Source organism: Oncorhynchus mykiss, chromosome 11 (assembly GCF_013265735.2).
Source record: "Oncorhynchus mykiss isolate Arlee chromosome 11, USDA_OmykA_1.1, whole genome shotgun sequence".
Classification (NCBI taxonomy): domain Eukaryota; kingdom Metazoa; phylum Chordata; class Actinopteri; order Salmoniformes; family Salmonidae; genus Oncorhynchus; species Oncorhynchus mykiss.
Genome location: NC_048575.1, coordinates 30,307,814 through 30,335,510, shown reverse-complemented (window position 1 = coordinate 30,335,510; position 27,697 = coordinate 30,307,814).

Sequence of the window (27,697 nt, the reverse complement as noted above, 5' to 3'; positions counted from 1 at the left end):
TGTGTTCTCGGGGTGATGAGAGGTGTTAGGTTTGCGCCAGACAGTGTTTTCCTTGATGGTCAAAAAGCTACATTTTAGTCTCATCTGAACAGAGTACCTGCTTCTATATGTTTGGGGAGTCTCCCACATGCATTTTGGCGGACAACAAACATGTTTGATTATTTTTATCTGGCCACTCTTCCGTAAAGCCCATCTATGTGGAGTGTATGGTTTAAATTGGACAGATACTCCAATCTCTGCTGTGGAACTTTGCAGCTCCTTCAGTGTTATCTTTTGTCTCTTTATTGCCTCTCTGATGAACCTCTAATGACTCCCCATCCCGCATGAGGGAGCGTAATCATCGATTGACACTAATATGAAAATATTATTTTTCATGAAAATCACAAGTGAAATATATTGAGACACAGCTTAGCCTTTTGCTAATCACCCTGTCATCTCAGATTTTCAAAATATGCTTTACAGCCAAAGCTAGACAAGCGTGTGTAAATTTATCGATAGCCTAGCATAGCATTTTGTCCAGCTAGCAGCAGGTAACTTGGTCACGGAAATCAGAAAAGCAATCAAATTAAATTGTTTACCTTTGATGAGCTTCAAATGTTTTCACTCACAAGACTCCCAGTTAGATAGTCAATGTTCCTTTTTTCCCAAAATATTATTTTCGTAGGCGAAATAGCTCCGTTTGTTCTTCACGTTTGGCTGAGAAATCGCCCGGAAAGAGGATGGCAAACGTTGTTTATAATCAATCCTCAAGGTGTTTTTAAAATATCTATTCGATAATATATCCACCGGGACAATTCGTTTTTCAGTAGGACCTATTGGAATAATGGCTATTTTATGCGAGAATCACTCTGGGAGCATCAGGTGACCACTTGTGTAATGTAGCCGCTTACGTGTATTCTTCAACATAAATGCGTAAAACTACGTCACAATGCTGTAGACACCTTGGGGAATGAGGAGAAAAAGTAATCTGGTTGATAGCCCATTCACTGCTCAATAGGGACGCATTGGAAAGCAGCGCTTTCAAAACATGAGGCACTTCCGCATTGGATTCTTCTCAGGCTTTCGCCTGCAACATCAGTTCTGTGGTACTCACAGACAATATTTTTACAGTTTTGGAAACTTTAGAGTGTTTTCTATCCTAAGCTGTCAATTACAGTGCCTTGCGAAAGTATTCGGCCCACTTGAAATTTGCAACCTTTTGCCACATTTCAGGCTTCAAACATAAAGATATAAAACTGTATTTTTTTGTGAAGAATCAACAACAAGTGGGACACAATCATGAAGTGGAACGACATTTATTGGATATTTCAAACTTTTTTAACAAATCAAAAACTGAAAAATTGGGCGTGCAAAATTATTGAGCCCCCTTAAGTTAATACTTTGTAGCGCCACCTTTTGCTGCGATTACAGCTGTAAGTCGCTTGGGGTATGTCTATCAGTTTTGCACATCGAGAGACTGACATTTTTTCCCATTCCTCCTTGCAAAACAGCTCGAGCTCAGTGAGGTTGGATGGAGAGCATTTGTGAACAGCAGTTTTCAGTTCTTTCCACAGATTCTCGATTGGATTCAGGTCTGGACTTTGACTTGGCCATTCTAACACCTGGATATGTTTATTTTTGAACCATTCCATTGTAGATTTTGCTTTATGTTTTGGATCATTGTCTTGTTGGAAGACAAATCTCCGTCTCAGTCTCAGGTCTTTTGCAGACTCCATCAGGTTTTCTTCCAGAATGGTCCTGTATTTGGCTCCATCCATCTTCCCATCAATTTTAACCATCTTCCCTGTCCCTGCTGAAGAACAGCAGGCCCAAACCATGATGCTGCCACCACCATGTTTGACAGTGGGGATGGTGTGTTCAGCTGTGTTGCTTTTACGCCAAACATTGCTGTTGGTTGGATCTTTTGGGGCTATTACGATGCACCATGACAGCTGGCATTGGTTAACATTAGCACAAAGATTAGCTACAGTATCAGTAAAAAGTATTTTTACTATTTTCTACATTGTCCAATAATAGTGAAGACATCACAGGAAAAGACAGAGTTACCTCTGCTGCAGTAGATAAATTAATTGGAGAAACTGCATCTCAGATTGCAGCCCAAATAAATGCCTCACATAGTTCAAGTAACAGACACATCTCAACATCACTTGTTCAGAGGAGACTACATGAATCAGGCCTTCATGGTCAAATTGCTGCAAAGAAACCACTACTAAAGGACCCCAATAATAAGAAGAGACTTGCTTGAGCCAAGAAACACAAGCTTTGGACAATAGACCGGTGGAAATCTGTCCTTGGGTCTGATGAGTCGAAATTTTAGAATTTTGGTTCCAACCGCCGTGTGTTTGTGAGACGCAGAGTAAGTGAACGGATCTTCGCATGGTTGGGTTCCACTGTGAAGCATGGAGAAGGTGGTGTGATGGTGCTATGCTGGAATACTGTCTGTGATTTATTTAGAATTCAAGGCACATTTAACCAGCATGGCTACTATAACATTCTGCAGAGATACGCCATCCCATCTGGGTTGTGCTTAGTGGGACTATCATTTGTTTTTCAACAGGACAATGACCCAACACACCTCCAGGCTATGTAAGGGCTATTTGACCAAGAAGCAGAGTGACGGAGTGCTGCATCAGAGAACCTGGCCTCCACAATCACCCGACCTCAACTCAATTGAGATGGTTTGGGATGAGTTGGATGGCAGAGTGAAGGAAAAGCAGCCAACAACTGCTCAACAGATGTGGGTGGTTTGAAGGCTCAGTATTTGGCACAGCTTTAGGAGGAGTCAGATGCAAGGTGACAACTTCTTACCTCTGCTGGGTTGGAGGTGATGGGCTTTGGGCTAAGAATCATGGTGGTCGGTGCAGAGAACATGGGGTGATGGTGATGTCCTTCGGTCCAGTTATATTCCAGTGGCTGTTGGTGGTGTCTTGTCCCAGTGTGACTATCCAGTGGGATGTCATACTGGATGGCCTTATGTATGATGTGTGCGCTGACGATGGGGAGTGTGTGTCTCGTTTATGGAAGAGTTTGATGTTTCTGGTGTCCAAAATGACCTGCTTTGTGTTATTGATGACTGCCCAGGCTTTCCTCTCTTGGGGTGTCCGAGGTCCCTCAGGTGATCAGAAGAGAATGCCCTGGAGCAGTGTTTCCCAACCCTGGTCCCTGAGTACCCCCAACAGAACACATTTTTAATGTAACCCTGAATAAGCACACCTGATTCAATGTGTCTACTAATCATCAAGTTCTCAATGAGTTGAATGAGGTGTGTTTATCCAGGGCTGCAACTGAAATGTGCACTGTGGGGGAACTGGAGTACCAGGGTAGGGAAACACTTTCGGGGAGCATCACTGCAGCCGGCCCGGAGATTCTGGTGAGGAAAGCAGAGGTCATTAGCCAGATGTTTTGTGCCATATTGCTTAGCCAAAGGATGTGCTCTTCTGTTTATTTCTCACTACATCCGTGATCTTCATTGTGAAAGGTTTAAACACTGTTTCCCATGCTTGTTCAATGAACCATAAACAATTAATGAACATGCACCTGTGGAACGGTTTAGAGACGGTAGACAATTAAGGTCACAGTTTTGAAAACTTAGGACACTAAAGAGGTCTTTCTACTGACTGAAAAATACCAAAAGATAACCAGGGTCCCTGCTCTTCTGCCTGAATGTGCCTTAAGCATGCTGCAAGGAGACATGAGGACTGCAGATGTGGCCAGGGAAATAAATTGCAATGTCCATACTGTGAGACGCCTAAGTCAGCGCTACAGAGAGACAGGATGGACAGCTGATTGTCCTCGCAGTGGCAAACCACGTGTAACAACACCTGCACAGGATCGGTACATCCCAACATCATACCTGTGGGACAGGTACAGGTTGGCAACAACAACTGCCCGAGTTACACCAGGAACACACAATCCCTCCATCAGTGCACAGACTGTCCGCAATAGGTTTAGAGAGGCTGGACTGAGGGCTTGTAGGCCTGTTGTAAGGCAGGTCTTAACCAGAAATCACCGGCAACAACGGCGCCTATGGGCACAAACCCACCGTCGCTGGACCAGACAGGACTGGCAAAAAGTGTTTCTTCACTGACGAGTCGCGGTTTTGTCTTGCCAGGGGTGATGGTCGGATTCGCGTTTATCGTTGAAAGAATGAGCGTTACACCGATGCCTGTACTCTGGAGCGGGATCGATTTGGAGGTGGAGGGTCCATCATGGTCTGGGGCGGTGTGTCACAGCATCATCTGACTGAGCTGGTTGTCATTGCAGGCTATCTCAACGCTGTGTATTACAGGAAAGACATCCTTCTCCCTCATGTGGTGCCCTTCCTGCAGGCTCATCCTGACATGACCCTCCATCATGACAATGCCACCAGTCATACTGCTCATTCTGTGTGCGATTTCCTTCAAGACAGGAATGTCAGTATTCTGCCATAGCCAGCTAAGAGCCCGAATCTCCATCCCATTGAGCACGTCTGGGACCTGTAGGATCGGAGGGTGAGGGCTAGGAATATTCCCTCCAGGAATGTCCGGGAACTTGCAGGTGCCTTGGTGGAAGAGTGGGGTAACATCTCACCAAGAACTGGCAAATCTGGTGCAGTCCACGAGGAGATGCACTGCAGTACTTAATGCAGCTAGTGGCCACACCAGATACTGACTCTTACTTTTGATTTTGACCCCCCCTTTGTTCAAGGACACATTATTCCATTTCTGTTAGTCACATGTCTGTGGAACTTTTATGTCAGTTTGTCTTAGTTGTTGAATCTTGTTATGTTCATACAAATATTTACACATGTTAATTAAGTTTGCTGAAAATAAACACAGTTGACAGTGAGAGGACGTTTCTTTTTTTTATGAGTTTATATCATCATTTTCCATATAGAAAAATGATTGGAAAAAACTATTTATAATTTTTTGCAATGTTTTCATAAACCATGTCCAATTTTTGATTGGCAATAAAAAAGCCTCATGTTGATCACATTACTGCTCACTAATGTGAGCTAGTCATGCTGTGCACACTGTGCAGTTCCAAAATTATCCAAATTAAACCACAAAAATGTCTAGTTACTTGCAATATAGCAGAGTTGGGATTTTAGACAGTCATCATTTGGATTATGTTGGAACTGCATAAACTCACATTAGCAGTAGGCTTGTATTATAACTGTAGAGTGTGAGGGGGGGACAACTTTTGCAGATATGTAAAAACGCAGGCACCAAACATGCCTGAAAATCATGATTTTATAATATTTGTGGTATTAAATCACAGATTCCAAGGTCAATTAGCTATAGAACAATATTTATACCTTATTAGTTACACTAAAACAAGTACACCCCCTCCAACACCCCTGTAGTAACTACACTAAACAATTTTACCAAAAGTAGCTAATGTCATGTGTCATGTATGACTATCATTAAATGTGAAGACTGTTATTTGATTAAACCAATTCTCTAGGTTTAATTATTACATGATTAAACTAATCATGTAAACAATTATTAACTAGGAAGTCGGGGCACCATGGAAAATGTTGAGATTAAAGTTAGAATTTTCCAAATATAACTCTCAATTAGTCTTCTATTAATGTAAATGGGCATATTGAAAGACAGTCAGTAATGATGTAATTTTGTAAATGTTTTGTGGTGTTATTGTTTCACAAACGTGTTGCAATATATATTCTTTAGTATGTTTAGTTAATTGGAAAATGTAGGTTTGTATAGGTAATTGCTTAATTAGTTTGAATTGTTCTGAGGGGAGGGGCTAGCCCTACAAAAGGAGCCTCTCTTTCAGTTCATAGGGAGGAATTTTAGATTGAGCTGTGGATGGGGTAGCATTGTTTTTTAGCTGGCCCATAAGGTATATGTTTGATGGCAGTAGTGTTGTTTTTGTTCCGGAATTACTTTGTAAATAAACACCCTTGCACAGAAGAACTTCTGCAGCCCCGCCATCTTTTTATTTTGATAGAGGTTAGGTTTTCCAGTATAGCCTTCTGGCCTACTCGTGACAACTCATTAGTCTCATTCCAAGCGTCGTAAAATTCTTGGTTTTCTGCACGAACCATAGTTTCCATAATGAATCGTCAATATACAAATTGGCTTCTTTCTTTGCTAACTAACTAAATAATCACAGACATACATCACAAACAGAGGTTTCATATTGGTTATGAACAATGATAGAAAAGTCCCTAGTGGGTTAAGCCGTCATATCGAACTGAAATGAATCAAATTGAAATGTGTGGGGACTGAGAAAGAGCGGTAAAGACAAAATGGATTCAGTGCACATAGTCTATAATTATATTAATTGGATTTGATAATCCTTTGCACATGAACACCCGCTCATTCTGAAAGAAATTGCAATGTACATATTTATGCCTGGATGTCATTGTTGTCTCTCCGTTCTCGATCGTCCTGTAGAGTTCATCAGTCTCTGGTTAACTTTCTCAGAAGTCACAATGTCTTTCGTGGTTGTAGATGAGTACCATTCGGGAAATGTTCTCATTGTAGATTTAAGTAATTTCTAGTTACAGACTAGTAATTACATGTCTAAGATTTGCAGTTATTCTGTAGTGATCGATAGTCTCAGAGTTTAACCATTTCCAGCCCTGTAGCCAAGCTACAGCTGTGTGATCTACTGGTCTATAGAATTGTATCCATCCCAACGTGGGGACACTGTCCCGGCGTTCTCTGACTTCTTAACCTTTGTAGCGCAGGGGAATACCTCGACAACATCCCGCTGAAAAGGCAGCATGCGAAATTCAAAAATATATTTTAGAAATGTGTGAAAGTTACATATTTCTAAAATATATTTTTGAATTTCGCATGCTGCCTTTTCAGCGGGAAGTCCAATACAGCAAATGAAAGATAAACATCTTGTTAATCCACCCATTGTCTCAGATTTAAAAAATGCTTTACAGCTAAAGCAAAACATATGATTATGTTAGATCACCGCCAAGTAAAAAAAACTGGATTTTTTTCAGCCAAAGATAGGAGTCACAAAAAACAGAAATATAGATTAAAAAAATCACTAACCTTTGATGATCTTCATCAGTTGACACTCATAGGACATCATGTTACACAATACATGTGTGTTTTGTTCAATAATGTGCATATTTATATCCAAAATTCTCAGTTTACTTTGGCACCTTACGTGCAGTAATGTTTTGATTCCAAAACATCCGGTGATTTTGCAGAAATAGTCAAAATAAACATTGATAAAAGATACAACTGTCATTCACATAATTAAAGAGAGACTTCTCCTTAATGCATCCACTGTGTCAGATTTTTTTAAAACTTTACGGAAAAAGCATAATCTGAGAACAGCGCTCTTAGCCCAATCCAGCCAGAGAAATATCCGCCATTTTGGAGTCAACAGAAGTTAGAAATAACACCATAAATATTCACTTACCTTTGATGATCTTCATCAGAAGGCACTCCCAGGAATCCCAGTTCGACAATAAATGACTGATTTGTTCCATAAAGTCCATAATTTATGTCCAAATAGCCACGTGTTGTTAGCTTGTTCAGTCAAACGATGTATGGAATCAGTCTTTAGGATGTTTTTAACATAAAACATCAATTTTCCAACTGGAGAATTCCATTGTCTGAAGAAAAGCACTGGAACGAGAGCTAACTCTGTTGGGAGCGCGCTTCATGAGCCTGAGACACTCTGCCAGACCACTGACTCAAACAGGTCTCATGAGCCTCTCCTTTATAGCAGAAGCCTGAAACAAGTGTCTAAAGACGGTTGACATCTAGTGGAAGCCGTAGGAAGTGCAACTTGACTCCACAGACACTGTGTTTTTGGTAGGCCAAGCTTTGAAAAACTACAAACGTTGAATTTTTCTCAGGTTTTTGCCTGCCATATGAGTTCTGTTATACTCACAGGCATCATGCAAACAGTTTTAGAAACTTCAGAGTGTTTTCTATCCAATACTAATAATATGCATATATTAGCATCTGGGACAGAGTAGGAGGCAGTTCACTCTAGGCACGCTATTCATCCAAAAGTGAAAACTCTGCCCCCTATCCCAAAAAGGTTTTAAAAGATGGTACAAAATAAATACAAAAGAAAGATTTTTTTTTCTTTGTATTATCTTTTACCAGAGCTATTATATTACATGCTACATTCTCCTTTCACAATTCCATAAACATCCACGTGTTTCCTTTCCAATAATACCAAGAATATGCATATCCTTGCTTCAGGGCCTGCGTATGTCATTTCAGACAAAAATTGAAAAAAAAGGGCTAATCCTTAAGGGTTTTTAAGAGCTTGTAAGTAAGCATTTCACTGTAAGATCGACACCTGTTGTATTCGGTGCATGTGACAAATCACATTTGATTTTGATCTATACTGTACATACATACTGTGCTACAGCAGAAATGACAACATGATACACAGAAAATAAGCCACATACTTTGATTGGAACGCACACATGTCCAAAGTCCAATTTGTAAGGAAAACAACAATGAAGGCAATGCGGGCGCCAGTCAGGAAATGTGCTAGGGGAAAAAGTTTGTGCAAGGTCAGTTCTGACTTGATCTGGGGAAACACTAGGAAAGTGCTTGGGCTCTTGTTGAAGATAGAATTTTGCCCAATCATACAGTGGTTTGCGAAAATATTAACCCCCTTGCCATTTTCCTATTTTGTTGCCTTACAACCTGGGATTAAAATCATCATTATTATTATTTATTTTTTTGGGGGGGGGGGGTTTGTATAATTTGATTTACATAACATGCCTACCACTTTAAAGATGTAAAATATGTTTTATTGTGAAACAAACAAGAAATAAGACAAAAAATTGAAAACTTGAGTGTGCATAACTATTCACCCCTCCAAGGTCAATACTTTGTAGAGCCACCTTTTGCAGCTATTACAGCTGCAAGTCTCTTGGAGTACGTCTCTTTAAGTTTGGGACATTTTTTTTTGATTTTTGCTCATTCTTCAAGGCAAAACTGCTCCAGTTCCTTCAAGTTGGATTTGTTCTGCTGGTGTACAGCAATCTTTAAGTCGTAGCATGGATTCTCAATTGGATTGAGTTCTGGGCTTTGACTCGTCCATTCCAAGACATTTAGATGTTTCCCCTTTAACCACTCAAGTGTTGCTTTAGCAGTATGCTTAGGGTCAATGTCCTGTTGGAAGGTGAACCTCCGTCCTAGTCTCAAATCTTTGGAAGACTGAAACAGATTTTTCTCAAGAATTTCTCTGAATTTAGCGCCATCCATCAATCTTTTAATTGTGACCAGTTACCAAGTCCCTGCTGATGAAAAACATCCGGACAGCATGATGCTTTCACCACCATGCTTCAAAGTGGGGATTGTGTTCTCGGGGTGATGAGAGGTGTTAGGTTTGCGCCAGACAGTGTTTTCCTTGATGGTCAAAAAGCTACATTTTAGTCTCATCTGAACAGAGTACCTGCTTCTATATGTTTGGGGAGTCTCCCACATGCATTTTGGCGGACAACAAACATGTTTGATTATTTTTATCTGGCCACTCTTCCGTAAAGCCCATCTATGTGGAGTGTATGGTTTAAATTGGACAGATACTCCAATCTCTGCTGTGGAACTTTGCAGCTCCTTCAGTGTTATCTTTTGTCTCTTTATTGCCTCTCTGATGAACCTCTAATGACTCCCCATCCCGCATGAGGGAGCGTAATCATCGATTGACACTAATATGAAAATATTATTTTTCATGAAAATCACAAGTGAAATATATTGAGATACAGCTTAGCCTTTTGCTAATCACCCTGTCATCTCAGATTTTCAAAATATGCTTTACAGCCAAAGCTAGACAAGCGTGTGTAAATTTATCGATAGCCTAGCATAGCATTTTGTCCAGCTAGCAGCAGGTAACTTGGTCACGGAAATCAGAAAAGCAATCAAATTAAATTGTTTACCTTTGATGAGCTTCAAATGTTTTCACTCACAAGACTCCCAGTTAGATAGTCAATGTTCCTTTTTTCCCAAAATATTATTTTCGTAGGCGAAATAGCTCCGTTTGTTCTTCACGTTTGGCTGAGAAATCGCCCGGAAAGAGGATGGCAAACGTTGTTTATAATCAATCCTCAAGGTGTTTTTAAAATATCTATTCGATAATATATCCACCGGGACAATTCGTTTTTCAGTAGGACCTATTGGAATAATGGCTATTTTATGCGAGAATCACTCTGGGAGCATCAGGTGACCACTTGTGTAATGTAGCCGCTTACGTGTATTCTTCAACATAAATGCGTAAAACTACGTCACAATGCTGTAGACACCTTGGGGAATGAGGAGAAAAAGTAATCTGGTTGATAGCCCATTCACTGCTCAATAGGGACGCATTGGAAAGCAGCGCTTTCAAAACATGAGGCACTTCCGCATTGGATTCTTCTCAGGCTTTCGCCTGCAACATCAGTTCTGTGGTACTCACAGACAATATTTTTACAGTTTTGGAAACTTTAGAGTGTTTTCTATCCTAAGCTGTCAATTACAGTGCCTTGCGAAAGTATTCGGCCCACTTGAAATTTGCAACCTTTTGCCACATTTCAGGCTTCAAACATAAAGATATAAAACTGTATTTTTTTGTGAAGAATCAACAACAAGTGGGACACAATCATGAAGTGGAACGACATTTATTGGATATTTCAAACTTTTTTAACAAATCAAAAACTGAAAAATTGGGCGTGCAAAATTATTGAGCCCCCTTAAGTTAATACTTTGTAGCGCCACCTTTTGCTGCGATTACAGCTGTAAGTCGCTTGGGGTATGTCTATCAGTTTTGCACATCGAGAGACTGACATTTTTTCCCATTCCTCCTTGCAAAACAGCTCGAGCTCAGTGAGGTTGGATGGAGAGCATTTGTGAACAGCAGTTTTCAGTTCTTTCCACAGATTCTCGATTGGATTCAGGTCTGGACTTTGACTTGGCCATTCTAACACCTGGATATGTTTATTTTTGAACCATTCCATTGTAGATTTTGCTTTATGTTTTGGATCATTGTCTTGTTGGAAGACAAATCTCCGTCTCAGTCTCAGGTCTTTTGCAGACTCCATCAGGTTTTCTTCCAGAATGGTCCTGTATTTGGCTCCATCCATCTTCCCATCAATTTTAACCATCTTCCCTGTCCCTGCTGAAGAACAGCAGGCCCAAACCATGATGCTGCCACCACCATGTTTGACAGTGGGGATGGTGTGTTCAGCTGTGTTGCTTTTACGCCAAACATAACGTTTTGCATTGTTGCCAAAAAGTTCAATTTTGGTTTCATCTGACCAGAGCACCTTCTTCCACATGTTTGGTGTGTCTCCCAGGTGGCTTGTGGCAAACTTTAAACGACACTTTTTATGGATATCTTTAAGAAATGGCTTTCTTCTTGCCACTCTTCCATAAAGGCCAGATTTGTGCAATATACAACTGATTGTTGTCCTATGGACAGAGTCTCCCACCTCAGCTGTAGCTCTCTGCAGTTCATCCAGAGTGATCATGGGCCTCTTGGCTGCATCTCTGATCAGTCTTCTCCTTGTATGAGCTGAAAGTTTAGAGGGACGGCCAGGTCTTGGTAGATTTGCAGTGGTCTGATACTCCTTCCATTTCAATATTATCGCTTGCACAGTGCTCCTTGGGATGTTTAAAGCTTGGGAAATCTTTTTGTATCCAAATCCGGTTTTACACTTCTTCACAACAGTATCTCGAACCTGCCTGGTGTGTTCCTTGTTCTTCATGATGCTCTCTGCGCTTTTAACGGACCTCTGAGACTATCACAGTGCAGGTGCATTTATACGGAGACTTGATTACACACAGGTGGATTGTACTTATCATCATTAGTCATTTAGGTCAACATTGGATCATTCAGAGATCCTCACTGAACTTCTGGAGAGAGTTTGCTGCACTGAAAGTAAAGGGGCTGAATAATTTTGCACACCCACTTTTTCAGTTTTTGATTTGTTAAAAAAGTTTGAAATATCCAATAAATGTCGTTCCACTTCATGATTGTGTCCCACTTGTTGTTGATTCTTCACAAAAAAATACAGTTTTATATCTTTATGTTTGAAGCCTGAAATGTGGCAAAAGGTCGCAAAGTTCAAGGGGGCCGAATACTTTCGCAAGGCACTGTATATGCATATTCTAGCATCTTGTCCTGACAAAATATCCCGTTTACTACGGGAACGTTATTTTTCCAAAAATGAAAATACTGCCCCCTAGTCACAAAAGGTTAATGCCCTCCTTGCCTGGTTCGTGAGTATTGGTGGGAAGCCCTCTCTTTGCAGGTTTGTTGTGGTGCCATATTCTTACGATTTATGAATAATGTATGTAATAGTGCTCTGTGGGATGTTCAAAGTTTAGGATCTTTTTTTATAACCTATCAACGATCTGTACTTCTCCACAACTTTGTCCCTGACCTGTTTGGAGAGCTCCTTGGTCTTCATGGTGCTGCTTGCTTGGTAGTGCGCCTTGCTTAGTGGTGTTGCAGACTCTGGAGATCACGTGACATATCATGTGACACTTAGATCGCACACAGGTGGACTTTATTTAACTAATTATGTGACTTCTGAAGGTAATGCTAGCACCGTAACTTATTTAAGGGCTTCAAAGCAAAGGGGGTGAATACATATGCACTCACCACTTTTTCTTCTTTTGAATTTTTTGAAACAAGTAATTATTTTAATTTCATTTCCCCAATTTGGACTATTTTGTGTATGTCCATTACATGAAATACAAATGAAAATCAATTTAAATTACAGGTTGTAATGCAACAAAATAGGAAAAATGCCTAGGGGGATGAATACTTTTGCAAGGAACTGTAAATTGTCCAAAACAGGGAAATGGGCTACTTCTTATGTGAATTAATGAGGAACACACCTCAGGCCAACTGTTGTTCGAAAATAAAACTTGTTAGAAAATAATTTGAATTGATGAGTTGAAACATAGCCTATAGGTAATTAGCAGGCCTCATGCTTTCGTTTGAGGGCAGCACTGGTAACTGTCCTGTTGGGTAATAATGTCACGATTGTTGTAGTGAGGAAACCAAAGCGCAGCGTGGTGTGAATACATACTTTTAATGTTAGACGAATAAACATGAAGAACACTAAAAAAACAAATAAAAAAATAAGAAGACCGTGACCGCTATCAATACTGTGTGCAAACATGCAACATCACATAGACAATAACCCACAAAATACCCAAAGAAGATGGCTGCCTAAATATGGTTCCTAATCAGAGACAACGATAAACAGCTGGCTCTAATTGAGAACCAATCTAGGCAACCATATAAATACATAAACACCTAGATGGTAAACAACCCCATAAACCGACAAACCCCTAGACAGTACAAAAACACATTCATCACCCATGTCACACCCTGACCTAACCAATATATATAAAGAAAACAAAGAACACTCAGGTCAGGGCGTGACAAGTAATCACATTTTCAAACACTGAGAGCATTCTGACATCACACACATGAAAAAACTAATGTAGGTGCGACGGGTTGCAACTCATGCGTGAACAGGTTAATGTTATCTGTCAGTGCAGCTTTTGATTCAACATGTTGATATGTAAGTTTCCAGTCGCTTGAGGCTGGGTTGAGGTGGCTTCGCAGTCGCTCGCTCCGGTCCTACAGCTGGAGCCAAACAGCTGTGGGCTCACTGTAGTTTGGCAGGTTGTGCCGAAGGAAAGCAGTATAACGTGATATTCCTTCTTCAAAAACCTTAAAAAACAGGAGTTACCCTTGTAGGGTTGCTCTTTAGAAGACAGATATGGATCTTGCTCTCTTGCTAGATTTGTTTGTTCACTATTTGAGTTCAAGTAAATTATTGCTTTTAACTGTCGGTCTGGGACCTGTTTTGGGTGGTGTGTGTGGGGTCCTGGCTGTCTTCGGCTTCTGTGAAGAGTGCTAATTAAATTTTGTCCTCCGGGGGAGGACCGGCGGTAGGGAGAGCAAGGAGACTGGGGACACCAGGCTGGAGTGGAGTTCTACTGACATTTCTGATTGGTGGCTGGGTTTTGGGTCAGAGTAGTATGAATCTTCTGATGCCTTGTCGCTTGTGCATAATTATTCTGTTGTGGTTTCATCTATTTCTGGGTGGTGAGTTTAGGTTCTGTTGAGGGGGCTGGTTCTGATCCCGTTGTTGGTCCTGGTGCCAGTTCAGTGCTGTTCTTAGTGCTGGTCTCAGCTTGTCAGCACTTTAAGGTCAAATGCTTTTCCAAAGATTACTGAACTGTAAGTGTTAAATAAAAATGCTGTTCATGCTTTCACAACATAACTTACATCCCTTTAAACTGGTTCAACACTTTCACTGAAGGTTGGCATAAATACACATATTTTAGAACACAACTCCAAATACGCTAATGAGACCCACCAGTACATTGCCTCCACCTACATTTCAAAGTGCAGTGATCAATCTATCAAATGTATTAATAAGGCCCTTTTTTGCATTAGCAGATGTCGAAATGCTGATACAGAAACCCAGCCTTAACCCCCAAAGAGCAAGCAATGCAGATGTAGAAGCATGGTGGCTCTGAGAGGTGACCAGTCCTCTTCTGGCTTTACCGGTGGAGATTTATAAGAGTACATGGCCATTAAGGCTAGATCATTCTTTAAGATGTTCAAATGTTCGTAGATGACCAACAGGGTCAAATAATAATCACAGAGGTTATAGAGGGTTCAACAGGTCAGCACCTCAGGAGTAAATGTCAGTTGACTTTTCATAGTCGAGCATTCAGAGGTCAAGACCGCATGTGCTGGAGAGAGAGAGATGGAGATTGAGAGCGAGAGAGGGGGCAAGAGAGGGTCGAAACAGCAGGTCCGGGATAAGATAGCAGGTCCGATGAACAGGTCAGGGTTCCATACCCGCAGGCAGAACAGCAGAAACTGGATCAGCAGCACGACCAGGTGGACTGGGGATGGGGACAGCCAGGAGTCGTCAGGCCAGGTAGTCCTGAGGCAAAGTCATAGGGCTCAGGCTGTCCAGGAGGGGAGAGAGGGATGGAATAATTAGAGACAGAATACTTAAGATCACACAGGACACCAGATAAGACAGGAGAAATACACCAGAAAAGACAGACTGACTCTAGCCCCCCTGCACATAGACTATTACAGCATAGATACTGGTGACTGAGACCGGGGGTGTTGTGGTCACTGTGAACCCGTCTGACAATACCCCATGAACAGGGCCAACCTGGAAGGATATAACCTCACCCACTTTGTCAAAGCACAGCCCCCACACCACCAGAGAGATAGCAGGAGACCACCAACTTACTACCCTGAGACAAGGTGGAGTATAGCCCACAAAAATCCCCCCTAGCACCCAAGCCTGAGGGGGTGAAAGACCAGACATGAAGACAACATCAGTAACTCAACCCTCTCAAGTTGAGTATAGCGAAAAAAGCCTTGCAAGACGTGATGTGCTCCTCCTAGGGAAGGCATTGGAGAGAACTAGCAAGCCAGTGACTCAGCCCTCGTAATAGGTTCAAAGGCAGAGAAACCCAGTGGAGAGTAGGGAGCCGGCCAAGCAGAGACAGCAAGGGTGGTTCGTCACTCCAGTGCCTTGCAGTTCACCTTCACACCTCTGGGCTAGACTAAACTCAATCATAGGACCTTCTGAAAAGATAAGTATTTAGTTAAGTCTGCGTCTCTCACATGGATCAGTAGACCATTGCATAAAAACGGAGCTCTAAAGGACAAAGCCCTGCCTCCAGCTGTTTTCTAAGTAATTCTAGGAACAATAGGCAAGCCTGCATATTCTGACCATATTGTACACATAGTAGGTGCAGTGGATCCTCCTTTAAATGTTGCGTCATCCTGCGACACACCTTGCGGGCTGCTGCAGCATCCTGTGGCATGTTATCTATTTGTCAGACATTTGTTCTGTTAATGCAAGTTATTGATAGTTTGACCACCAGAGGGCATCTTTGAGAAGCGTTTGATAATCTTCCATATTGACACCAGATAATTGAAACCTTTTTTCTAATAATATAGTATATGGGTTTGATTTTAAGAAATTTGGCTCAATTAATTTAATTAATATTATGGTGTTTCTACCCTCAGGGTATCCGTTAGGATGGAATGGAAAATATGGGGCTGTACAATGTTACGTTCATGAGTAGGCTACAGGAATGGAGGATTCTAAATTGTTTGTCTTCATTAGACAACTTTGTTTCAATATTTCTGTAAATCAGTGAGGAAGGATTAGGCTGTCCTTGTAAAAAAAATACAAAATAACAATTTGTTCTTACAGTGGTTCCTCCTTTAAAAGTTGCGAGCTTACACTGCGTGACCCAGTGTCACGGCTTCAATACTCCAGACCACAAACAAGGGAGAGTTAGTCATTATGCATTTGGGTCCAAAGGTTTTTATATGACAATCATATCGAGTGGTTCCAATGACAAATTTGACTTGGGCCACCCATCCCTGGTGACTTCAGCAAAGAAGGCTGACAAAACATTACGAAGCTAATTTAAGTAATTATAACATCATAATGAGTCATGCAAAAAATGTAAAATTGAGAGGAATATCTTAGTTAATGTAGAGACAAACTATTGCACATATTGTTTTGTCATAAAGTCAATTTACAAAAATGGCATTGGGGAAAACACGAGATGAACTGCTACAAAAAAGATCCGCTAAAGAACACTATGTAATTTTCACAACCAAAGATACTTTGAACTCGCGAAAAGTGGGAGATGGGTCAAAAAACACTGGCATGTTTTATTTACGCGATAAATTGGTCCATGCCAACTGTCATCCACAAAAGAAAATCAGCCAGAATGATTTTCACCCTCCAGACATTATTTCCTAGAGGTCTTACAACTTCTTATGGCTGCAGGGGCAATATTGAGTAGCTTGGATGAAAGGTGCCCAGAGGTGCCCAGAGTAGATGGGCTGCTCCTCAATCCCAGTTTCTAATATATGCATATTTAGCAGTATTGGATAGAAAACACTCTGAAGTTTCTAAAGCTGTTTGAATGATGTCTGTGAGTTTAACAGAACTCATATGGCAGGCAAAAACCTGAGAAGAAATCCAAACAAGAAGTGGGAAATCTGAGGTTGGTCGATTTTCAACCCAGCCCATATTGACTACACAGTGGGATATTGGTTATGTTGCAATTCCTACGGCTTCCATTAGATGTCAACCGTCTTTAGAAACTTGAATGAGGCTTCTACTGTGATGTGGGGCCGGATGAGAGCTCTTTGAGTCAGTTGTCTTGCAGAGAGCCAGGTCCTGGTCACACGCATTTCACATGATAGCGACCTGCGTTCCATGGCTTTTCTACAGACAATGGATTTCTCCGGTTGGAACGTTATTGAAGATTTATGATAAAAACATCCTAAAGATTGATTCTATACTTAGTTTGAAATGTTTCTATGACCTGTAAAATAACTTTTTGCAGTTTTTGTCCGACGTTCGGCTGGACCTACACAAGCATTTGGATTTGTGTACTAAACTCACTAAAAAAGTAGCTACTTGGACATAAATAATGGACATTATCGAAGAAATCAAACATTTATTGTCGAACTATGATTCCTGGGAGTGCATTCTGAGGAAGATCATCAAAGGTAAGGGAATATTTATAATGTTATTTCTGATTTCTGTTGACTCCAACATGGCAGATAATTTAATATTTTTTCTGAATGTCGTTCTCAGATTATTGCATGGTTTGCTTTTTCCGTAAAGTTTTTTTGACATAGTGGTTGCATTAAGGAGAGGTATATCTATCTATATTTCCATATCTAACAATTGCATTTTCATCGACATTTATAATGAATATTTCTGAAAAATGATGTGGCTCTCTACAATATCACCGGATGTTTTTGGAACTAGTGAACGTAACGTGCCAATGAATACTGAGATTCTTTTATATAAATATGAACTTTTTCAAACAAAACATACACTGGGGAGAACAAGTATTTGATACACTGCCGATTTTGCAGGTTTTCCTACTTACAAAGCATTTAGAGGTCTGTAATTTTTATCATAGGTACACTTCAACTGTGAGAGACGGAATCTAAGACGGAATCTAAAACAAAAATCTGGAAAAACACATTTTATGATTTTTAAGTAATAATTTGCATTTTATTGCATGACATAAGTATTTGATACATCAGAAAAGCAGAACTTAACATTTGGTACAGAAACCCTTGTTTGAAATTACAGAGATCATACGTTTCCTGTAGTTCTTGACCAGGTTTGCACACACTATAGCAGGAATCTTGGCCCACTCCTCCATACAGACCTTCTCCACATCCTTCAGGTTTTGGGGGTATCGCTGGGCAATTCGGACCTTCATCTCCCTCCAAAGATTTTCTATTGGGTTCAGGTCTGGAGACTGGCTAGGCCACTCCAGGACCTTGAAATGCTTCTTACGCAGCCACTCTTTAGTTGCGCTGGCTGTGTGTTTTGGGTCGTTGTCATGCTGGAAGACCCTGCCACGACCCATCCTCAATGCTCTTACTGATGGAAGGAGGTTGTTGGCCAAGATCTCGCGATACATGACCCCATCCATCCTCCCTTCAATACGGTGCAGTCATTCTGTCCCCTTTGCAGAAAAGCATCCCCAAAGGATGATGTTTCCACCTCCATGCTTCACGGTTGGGATGGTGTTCTTGGGGTTGTACTCATCCTTCTTCTTCCTACAAAAAAGGCAAGTGGAGTTTAAACCAAAAAGCTCTATTTTTGTCTCATCAGACCACATGACCTTCTCCCATTCCTCCTCTGGATCATCCAGATCGTCAATGGCAAACTTCAGACGGGCCTGGACATGCGCAGGCTTGAGCACGGGGAACTGCGTGCACTGCAGGATTTTAATCCATGACGGAGTAGTGTGTTACTAATGGTGTTCTTTGAGACTGTGGTCCCAGCTCTCTTCAGGTCATTGACCAGGTACTGCCGTGTAGTTCTGGGCTGATTCCTCACCTTCCTCATGATCATTGATGCCCCACGAGGTGAGATCTTGCATGGAGCCCCAGACCGAGGGTGATTGACTGTCATCTTGAACTTCTTCCATTTTCTAATAAATGAGCCAACAGTTGTTGCCTTCTCACCAAGCTGCTTGCCTATTGTCCTGTAGCCCATCCCAGCCTTTTGCAGGTCTACAATTTTATCCCTGATGTCCTTACACAGCTCTCTGGTCTTGGCCATTGTGGAGAGGTTGGAGTCTGTTTGATTGAGTGTGTGGACAGGTGTCTTTTATACAGGTAACGAGTTCAAACAGGTGCAGTTAATACAGGTAATGGGTGGAGAACAGGAGGGCTTCTTAAAGAAAAACTAACAGGTCTGTGAGAGCTGGAATTCTTACTGGTTGGTAGGTGATCAAATACTTATGTCATGCAATAAAATGCCGATATGAGGCCGATACGTAAAGCTTTTTAAAGATCAGTGATATCATCAACAGCAGTGTGCGGGTTCCTTCCTCTTTTACCTCATCTTATCCAGCTGTTGCCATGCACCTGCAAAAAAGTTAGCTCAGATGTGTGAGTGCCTTTTGAATTTTGAATTTGACTTTAGAAACAACAAGAGGGCTTAATTGTAGTCTATTTCTTCGGAGCCTAGACCTATATAAAATACCTTAACTGGCTGAGGTAGGCTAATAGCCTAATAGATGTAGGAATTGTTTTATTAGGCCCACTTACAATTGCAACTGGTCAAAAATGTAGCATCCTACATAAAAAAAAATATTTAAAGAAAAAAAGTCTGCACGTTCAAACTAAAACAATGTAACTAAAAATAAAGTGCACATTTGTAATTCCCACACTCTAATAGTAATTGGAAAGGTAGATACAAATTATGTGTGACATTTTGGTTAAAATAATGAATGTAGCCCATCATGCAAATGATTCCTATTAACAGGACAATAGACCTTTTATAGCCCGGCGACTGTTGTGAAAATACCCCAACTTGCAATGTATTCGATGCTTAAGTGAGCAGATTAGGGCATTCAGGAGGAATGGAAAATCTACAGGAGACATTTCAAAAATGTTGGTGGACTTGGGGATTGTGGTCACGGACAGTGCTATTCGCAAACACTATCATCATGTCTCCCCGTAAGCTATTAGGAGTGGGTCTGTGGACTTTGCCATGTGAATATTGAAGTCCCCATAAACGTGAATATTATCCGATTGGAATTCAGGAAACTCAATGAAGAACACTATATGTCCCAGGAGACCTTTAAACATTAACTATAAAAAGTGATTGAGTAAGCTCCATAGATTTTATGACTAGATCCTAAAAAGACGAAAACGCAGTCATTTTTTCTATAGATGAACATTGATGAACATTTTTTCCTCCTTTGAGGGATGCGCGGGGAGATATGGTCACTAGTGTAGCCAGGAGGAGATGCCTCATTTAACATATTAAGAGGGTGTGTACAATGCTGAATGGGTGTAGACAAATAAAAGCTCTCCAGTAGGTGTACCAACACATTCAAGGGCAATTTTCTCAAAAATGGGCTTACAAGTATATCAATTTTCAAAGCAGAATTACTTTCCCATTATTCCTCAACTGCGGTGTATGATATACAATTTTCTAGCTCTGAGTCTCTTCTTTTATCCAATGTAAAAAATACCATTTCACATTTTGCTACAAAAGACCGAATCGAGGCAGTCGGTCACATATTTTTGTTCAGTGTACTGTACAATCAAATCTAAAAATATTTTAGAATCTAGAGTCAATTCAACTAACATTATCAAAGCTAGAGATCTGTTTTGTTTTTTACATTGGATGAGTCTCAATCCACCACATCCGCCAATATCGCACTTTCGCATCTGCGGTGAAAGGTGGCAGAGCTTGAGTGATGTTTGTCAAAACATGAGAAATCCTTCTCACGTGCCTGAACAGTTTGACCTACAAACTACTGTACTACCTCCAAAGTGTCACAGGACTCGTCTGAAGGTAACTGGTACAGGTAAAAAAAAAATATGAGGGTAGTTTTGAAGGTAGTTTTGTGCCTACCCAAAAAAGGGGTTAAATCTGTCTAAAAAACATATATACATTTCCTGATCTTTCTTATATTTCCTAGATATGGAACAAAACCTGGTTTCTTCAGACTTATTTTTGACTGTCTTTTTTGCCATTTATGAATGTGTTATTCAACGTGTTTCTCTGGGCTATACTAGCAAAGGCCAAATTCAATATTTTACCAAATATATACATATATATATATTTTTATATATTTTTTTTGTTTTCCTAAAGTGTCCACAACAATTTGCAATTGTATGAACTCATAATGGCCAGAAAAGATGAGGCCTTTATTCTGCAATGTTTAAGATATACTGTCTACTCGAGAAATTTGACGTTACAGTATATAGACTTCACCTTTTCCACTGATGTTTGTAGGTTAACTGACTGGTCTACCGTTAATCTGTGCTTCGGATCAGATCAGATTGAGAAAAAATACTTGGGAAATAGCTTATCTCTTTACCACTGTGGGGTGGGTCCAATTAAATGAGAGAAGGAATGAATGGTAGCCTATCTTAAGTTGTTGTAGGCCTATAGGTTATTTTGTGAGTATGAAACCATGACAGTCAGAAAATATTAGGAATTTATTCTGTAATGATCATGGAATTAAATAAATATTTGGAAATATATGCCTCATGAAGGAGGGAGTTTCAGGAATCAGGAGCAGAAGAGCAAGGATGTCCCAGTGGCACAATAGTTTATTGAGCAGTCCCAACTCAACTACAACATGGGACTGAAACACGCCCAAACGAGGTCGCCACACACACACGGAGGGGAAACCTCTGTTCCCGAAACCCATACCAAACGGCACAACTACCTTGAGAAAAGAAAACCCTGTGGTGCAGACACGCACCCCTAACAACGTAACCAAAGAAAACAATCCCGCACAAAGACTAGCAGGCAGCGGAGGTAAATATACCCACTGAAATCAACTAATAAGACACAGGTGTAATCAATAAGACAGACACAAAGGAAAAATGGATCGGTGGCAGCTAGTAGGCCGGCGACGACGAGCACCTCTCGAACAGGGAGAGGAGCCACCTTCAGTGGAAGTCGGGACATGCCTATTTCAAATTATTTTAGAATGCAAAGATAAAAAAAAATATTGTCACACTTCTCACTAACTGCAAATTATTGCATCCTGTTATTATATTTAGCTATCTGTTTTTTAAAATTATGAATAAGAATGTCATCAGGCCAGGCTACTTTTGCTTTCTTGCCATGCAATACTTCAACCATTAGAAACTGTGTGTACGCATAGTCTAACGTTTGCAGGAGTATAAGAAAATTCTCACCTCAAGTTCAGTTTTTATGAACTTTTGTGTGAAAAATGGCACACGCATGTTCTGGGGAACTTACGCAATGTTTATAAATGAGGTTCCTGGCCTCTAGCTGGTCAAGCTGGTCTGCAAAACCACACCTATCATTGTAATTTTTCCTAGCTTGTTCTATTACAGTTATAGTTTTAGAATTGATTGTTTCAATAACTGTGTTTTTGCATAAATATGTATTGATTAATTAATCAATTAATTTATCTTACGCTATAAAAACATAAATAATATACTTTTTAAAACAAATTCAATCTTTTTTATTTGACTTTTTGCACCCATTACTGAAATTGTTGTTCCAGTTTAGATGGTTTGGGTAGTCTAGTTTGTTTGTCATATTAACCCTGGCATTCATTTTAAATGCAGCTTCTTGGTGACAAATTATTGGATATTGCCAATCAGGCTGCATTCCTATAGGAATTCAGCATCAATTTGCAAGCGAGCATAATGCGACTTGATGTGACTTTTGTGGGTGACCTGCATATGCTGTATAGATCAAAACAGTGAAAACTGGTCACCAGCAAAATCACAGCAAAGGATGTTCACCAGTCTATGCTGGTATATGCCGTTTTTTTCAGCAGGGAGACTACAAATCCAGAATCTCAAGTCTGTGAATCATTTCAAGCCATTTCACTTTGTATTTTTTGAAGGGTGGTAGCCAGCTACTGAGTGTTGCTATTATATGGCCTCAATTATATGGCCTCATTTGATTAACTCAGTCTTCTGATATAATTTGATTAATAAGAAGTTGTTCTTGAACTTTTACTTTCATTAATAAACCTATTAAAGGTTTGTTCTAGTAGACTTTAATCATATTAGTGAATGGTTGATCAAACAGAGTTTGCTTCATGCCTCTGCTTTATTACTGTTCAAATAACACTTTTGATCAATGGCCTTGGGACCCCCAAACAGATGGTAGTTCTACAAAACTAACACTGACAAACCCAACAGGATATTTTGGACTGAAAACACTTTTTTTAAATAAATGCTTGATTGTTCTCTTTGCCAGTTGAAATAGTATTTAAAATTATTTGATGAACATCAGGTTATAGTGTATCAGCAATTGGGACTTCATATCTGTTTGTGCAGATGGACAGAGAATGATTCAAATACATAGTTGCTGTTACGTTCGTTCGTTGAATCAGACCAAGGTGTAGCGTGGTAGGCGAACATCTTACTTTATTTAAAATGAACACAGAAAACCAACAAAATACAAAAACGAACGTAAAGTTCTGCAGGCTATACAGCACCTATACAAAATCAAGATCCCACAAACTAAAGGGGAAAAAAAGGCTCCCTAAGTATGCTCCCTAATCAAAGACAACGATAGACAGCTGTCTCTGATTGGGAACCATACCAGGCTAAACAAAAAAATAGGAAAACTAGAATGCCCACCCAAATCACACCCCGACCTAACCAAATAGAGAAATAAAAAGGCTTTCTAAGGTCAGGGCGTGACAGTACCCCCCCAAAGGTGCGGACTCCGGCCGCAAAACCTGACTCTATGGGGGAGGATCCGGGTCGGCATCTAGCCTCGATGGGGGCTCCGGTTCGGGACGTAGACCCCGCTCCGCTCGCTGGAACCGGACCGTGGATCGCCGCCGGAGGCTCCGGGCCATGGATCGCCGCCGGAGGCTCCGGGCCAGGGACCGTCGCCAATCAAACTAGCAAGGGCAATGATCTCAAGTCAGTCATAACGTGGCTAATAGGCTAGCATATCTATTTATGTAGCAAGCTAAAAACACGGAGCCTAACGTTAGCTAAATAGCTATCTAGCTAGTTAGCTTGCTAGCTGCCAGGAGGATGTCATGTCATGTCATTGGAGGAGTGGGTCATTGACTGACTCTTTCCCCTCATATCGTTTTTTGATTGTCTATACACAACTAGCTAGCAAGAACTTGAATTACTGTTATCCAGTTAGCATATATTTTGCAAATTCACTCTGGATTTCTACTCCGATTTCAGAACACTATTGCCTGTGTGCCAGAGCACAGAATAACTCATGAATGGAAGTGGAACACCCGCTGAATATGACCGGTGTCAGTAAACATAGGGAAAAAAAGTAATAGCTAGTCAAGACGCTCTGTTCCTTTGTTAGATTTGAGCTAATCTTGCTTTGACTAGCATTAGTTGTTGCTCTTGTTGTTGTTTTCATGGTTATTTGATCAATAGGACTGTAAATGTCCCAAATGTAAATGTGGTATGTACATATTTGCAGAAATCCATAGAGGTACATTTTGTGGCTTTTGACGAATGCATTCGAATTATCTAAAGTCGCACTGTTACAACTGCCTGTAAACATACAGTCCAGTTCAAAGTGAATGATGGCAGGCCTGTGTGGCAAATGGCTTGTTTGCATTATGGTCTACTGTAGCTCTGATTGGCTATGGCGAATCAATCTGTGTAGACTCCGGTCCTGGACGAGACAGATGTTTTTATTAGGTTTTATTTACTGCAATGTCTATTAAATTGTCCAAACACATGGCCGCTTTCCCATTCTATATTGCTGTAGGATTTTCACAAATGCCTTACTATATGTAATTCCCAGACAATCTAAGTATTTATGAAAATTACCATAATCTAAGTGCTCCCTTGTCAGATTTTTTTTTAAAGTGTAATATTCTTCCCGGGGGTGAATATAAACATATTTTTGTGAATTTATGTTGCTGAAGTGCTTCTAATTCCACTTTAAGGTACCCATATTTTCCAATATGCCCAATATCTGGGAGCCTCTCTAAAATGGCCACTTCCTCACAAGGTCATGCCTAAATAACTAATAAGACTAACCACCCAGCAATCCAGGAATATTTCCCAGGACTTTAGCTAATATTCCCATTAAGTTCTAGTTAGGGTTTTATGATAACATCCCAAAAACAATAAAATAATATTTTTGAAAACAATTATTATTGTTTCTTTTAAGAAAATGTTTTAAATGAAATATCATTGGAATGTTCTTCTAACATTCACTAAAATTATGTGCACAGCATCTCTAACAACCATCACAGAACATTTCCCTAAGATCCATATTAGGTTTCCATGTAATGTAATAACAACATATGTTCTGGGAACATGATTGCAACATCAGGTAAATGTTTAATACAAACATTGTAATCTTCAGCACAACTAGAATGTGTATGTGTTATTAGAACCTGTGTGGCAACCTAATGAATCTTGTGGGAACGTTCACAGAAGCAATTTTGGTTTGCTGGGCATGCCCCTCCTGAACAATATTCTGACAAATGTAAATAAAGGTGGTTTTTCACTGGGAATTTAAGACAATACATGAATGACATATTTATATAAAAAAGTTGGTAATTTAGCAGATGCTCTTATCCAGTGTGAAATACAGTCAGTGCATTCAACTAAGGTAGGTAAGTCAACCAACCATGTTTAGAAAGTATACATGCACTGAATGTTCAAATCTTAACCTAGTCACTAATATGTGTAAAGGAGGGATCTACAGTAGCAACACTTAATTTATTTCATACAGAGAGGTAAACTACCTATAGCATGTGAGCTCACACTGAAAACAAATCCAGTGCTGCAAATTAAAGCGAAACACATAGATTTATCAGATATTAGATTAGAAAGTACTGCCCTCAGGTGGAAGAATCAATTACTACAAAGGACTGGATTGTTGCATTGCTCAACGCATCACACAATTAGAAGCATTGAGATGACCACTGCACATACCTGGAGTATATAAACAAACCAATACACTCCAGCATCGTACACACTGAGTATAGACAATACAAATGATGAGGGAGATGAAAACATCCCACACCAGTAAAATGTTGTAATATCAGTATAAATACACCTTTAGATTTCTACAATAGACTAATTTAATGAATTGCTCAAAAGTGAATATACAAAACATAATTGGAAATATATTGATAGGACAAGGTATGATGATGTATTTGATGATATTGATTGGTTGTGATTAGGCCAGCTGAATCTCAATATTACCCACATGACATGAGATTTTCCTGGAAAATAATGTGAGCTATTGTGCTTTTAAAATGATTTGGTAATGACTGTAAACTATGCAGGCAGTACCCTTTCAAAGGGTTGCCATAGTGACAGTGGTGCATTGATGGAGTCATGACCAGACAAGCTCAGACCTTTTGCACAGTCACCAAGAATTAGATGCAGTGTGTCGAGACCCAGTCCACAGACCACGTAACCCACAGCTGCTGATAACATTACAGTTCACAGACTACAATCCATGTCTCAGTGGTTTTACAGATCATAGTACTATCTGTTTAGAGAACCATGCATCACTGAAGCTACAGCAAGTCGTAAGAGATGCTCGCATGCAGCATCAATCTCGACAGTATGTAACATCGACCAAAATAAAAGCTTTGAAGAGGAGAAGGAGAGAGTATTAGTAGATTGTTCCTTCCTTCTTACCCTAGTCACACCACTAACCCACACACGCTCACACACGTACATGCTCGGTCAAAAATGACACCCTATTCCATTTATAGTGCACAAATTTTGACCAGGGCCCGCCCATAGGGCTTTGGTCAAATGTAGTGCACTCTATAGGGAATAGGCTGCCATTTGGGATGCAAAAATACACAAAAAATGCTGGGTTGTTTGGCTGACCTAACTGCTGGTTTGGAGGCATTGGGTCTGTTAGTTGGGTTGTTTTCTTTAAAAACTGCTGGGTTATTGAAATTTGACAAAGCAGGTCAGCTCAGAAAACTAGAGGCTTGGCTTATAGTGTTTCAACATGATGTGCAAATTTTCAGTGTACAAAGTTAAGATGAACAGGAATGAAATTTACACTTGCGGGTGGCTACGCATCCTGAAAATAACCTATGGATTATATTACATTTTTTTCTGGTTGCTTAGGCACTATCTTTGAAACTATAGGCTACTTTTGCAGAACTCTACACACTAACCACAAAACCTTACACCAAACTAGCAAAATATTATACGTACATTTCTTTCAAAAGCAAACAATTCTTGCAAAACTCTTCAAACTCTTAAAAAAATGTTTTAGCCATCATTTGAATAAGCACACAAAGCACCAACTACGCACTGATGGTATAAAAGAAAAACACTTGTGGCTTTTGCTTTTTCTGTGTGCAGGGCATAGCAGTTTGCAATAAAGTTTTGTCATACATGTAGTAAACGCACATACACACAGGTATTCAAATGAGTGAAGTATGGATGTGTATTCCGAACATAACACACTATCAATACAAATATGGGGAAAAGTTTTTTTTTTTCTCAACATTCTAAAACACTCCTCAAACAACAATAGCACAGTAGAAGAAAACAAAAACATTTGTGCTAAAGAAAAATTAGGCTACATCTCACCTTTTTTTGTGGATCTGGCCATAAGACTTTATCCACATCACATGCGATGTTGTTTTGAGCTAGGCAGTGTGGAAAGTATCGCGTGGAGTGCCGTTTCCAGGCCTGGCATTACCCCTGATCAATGTCT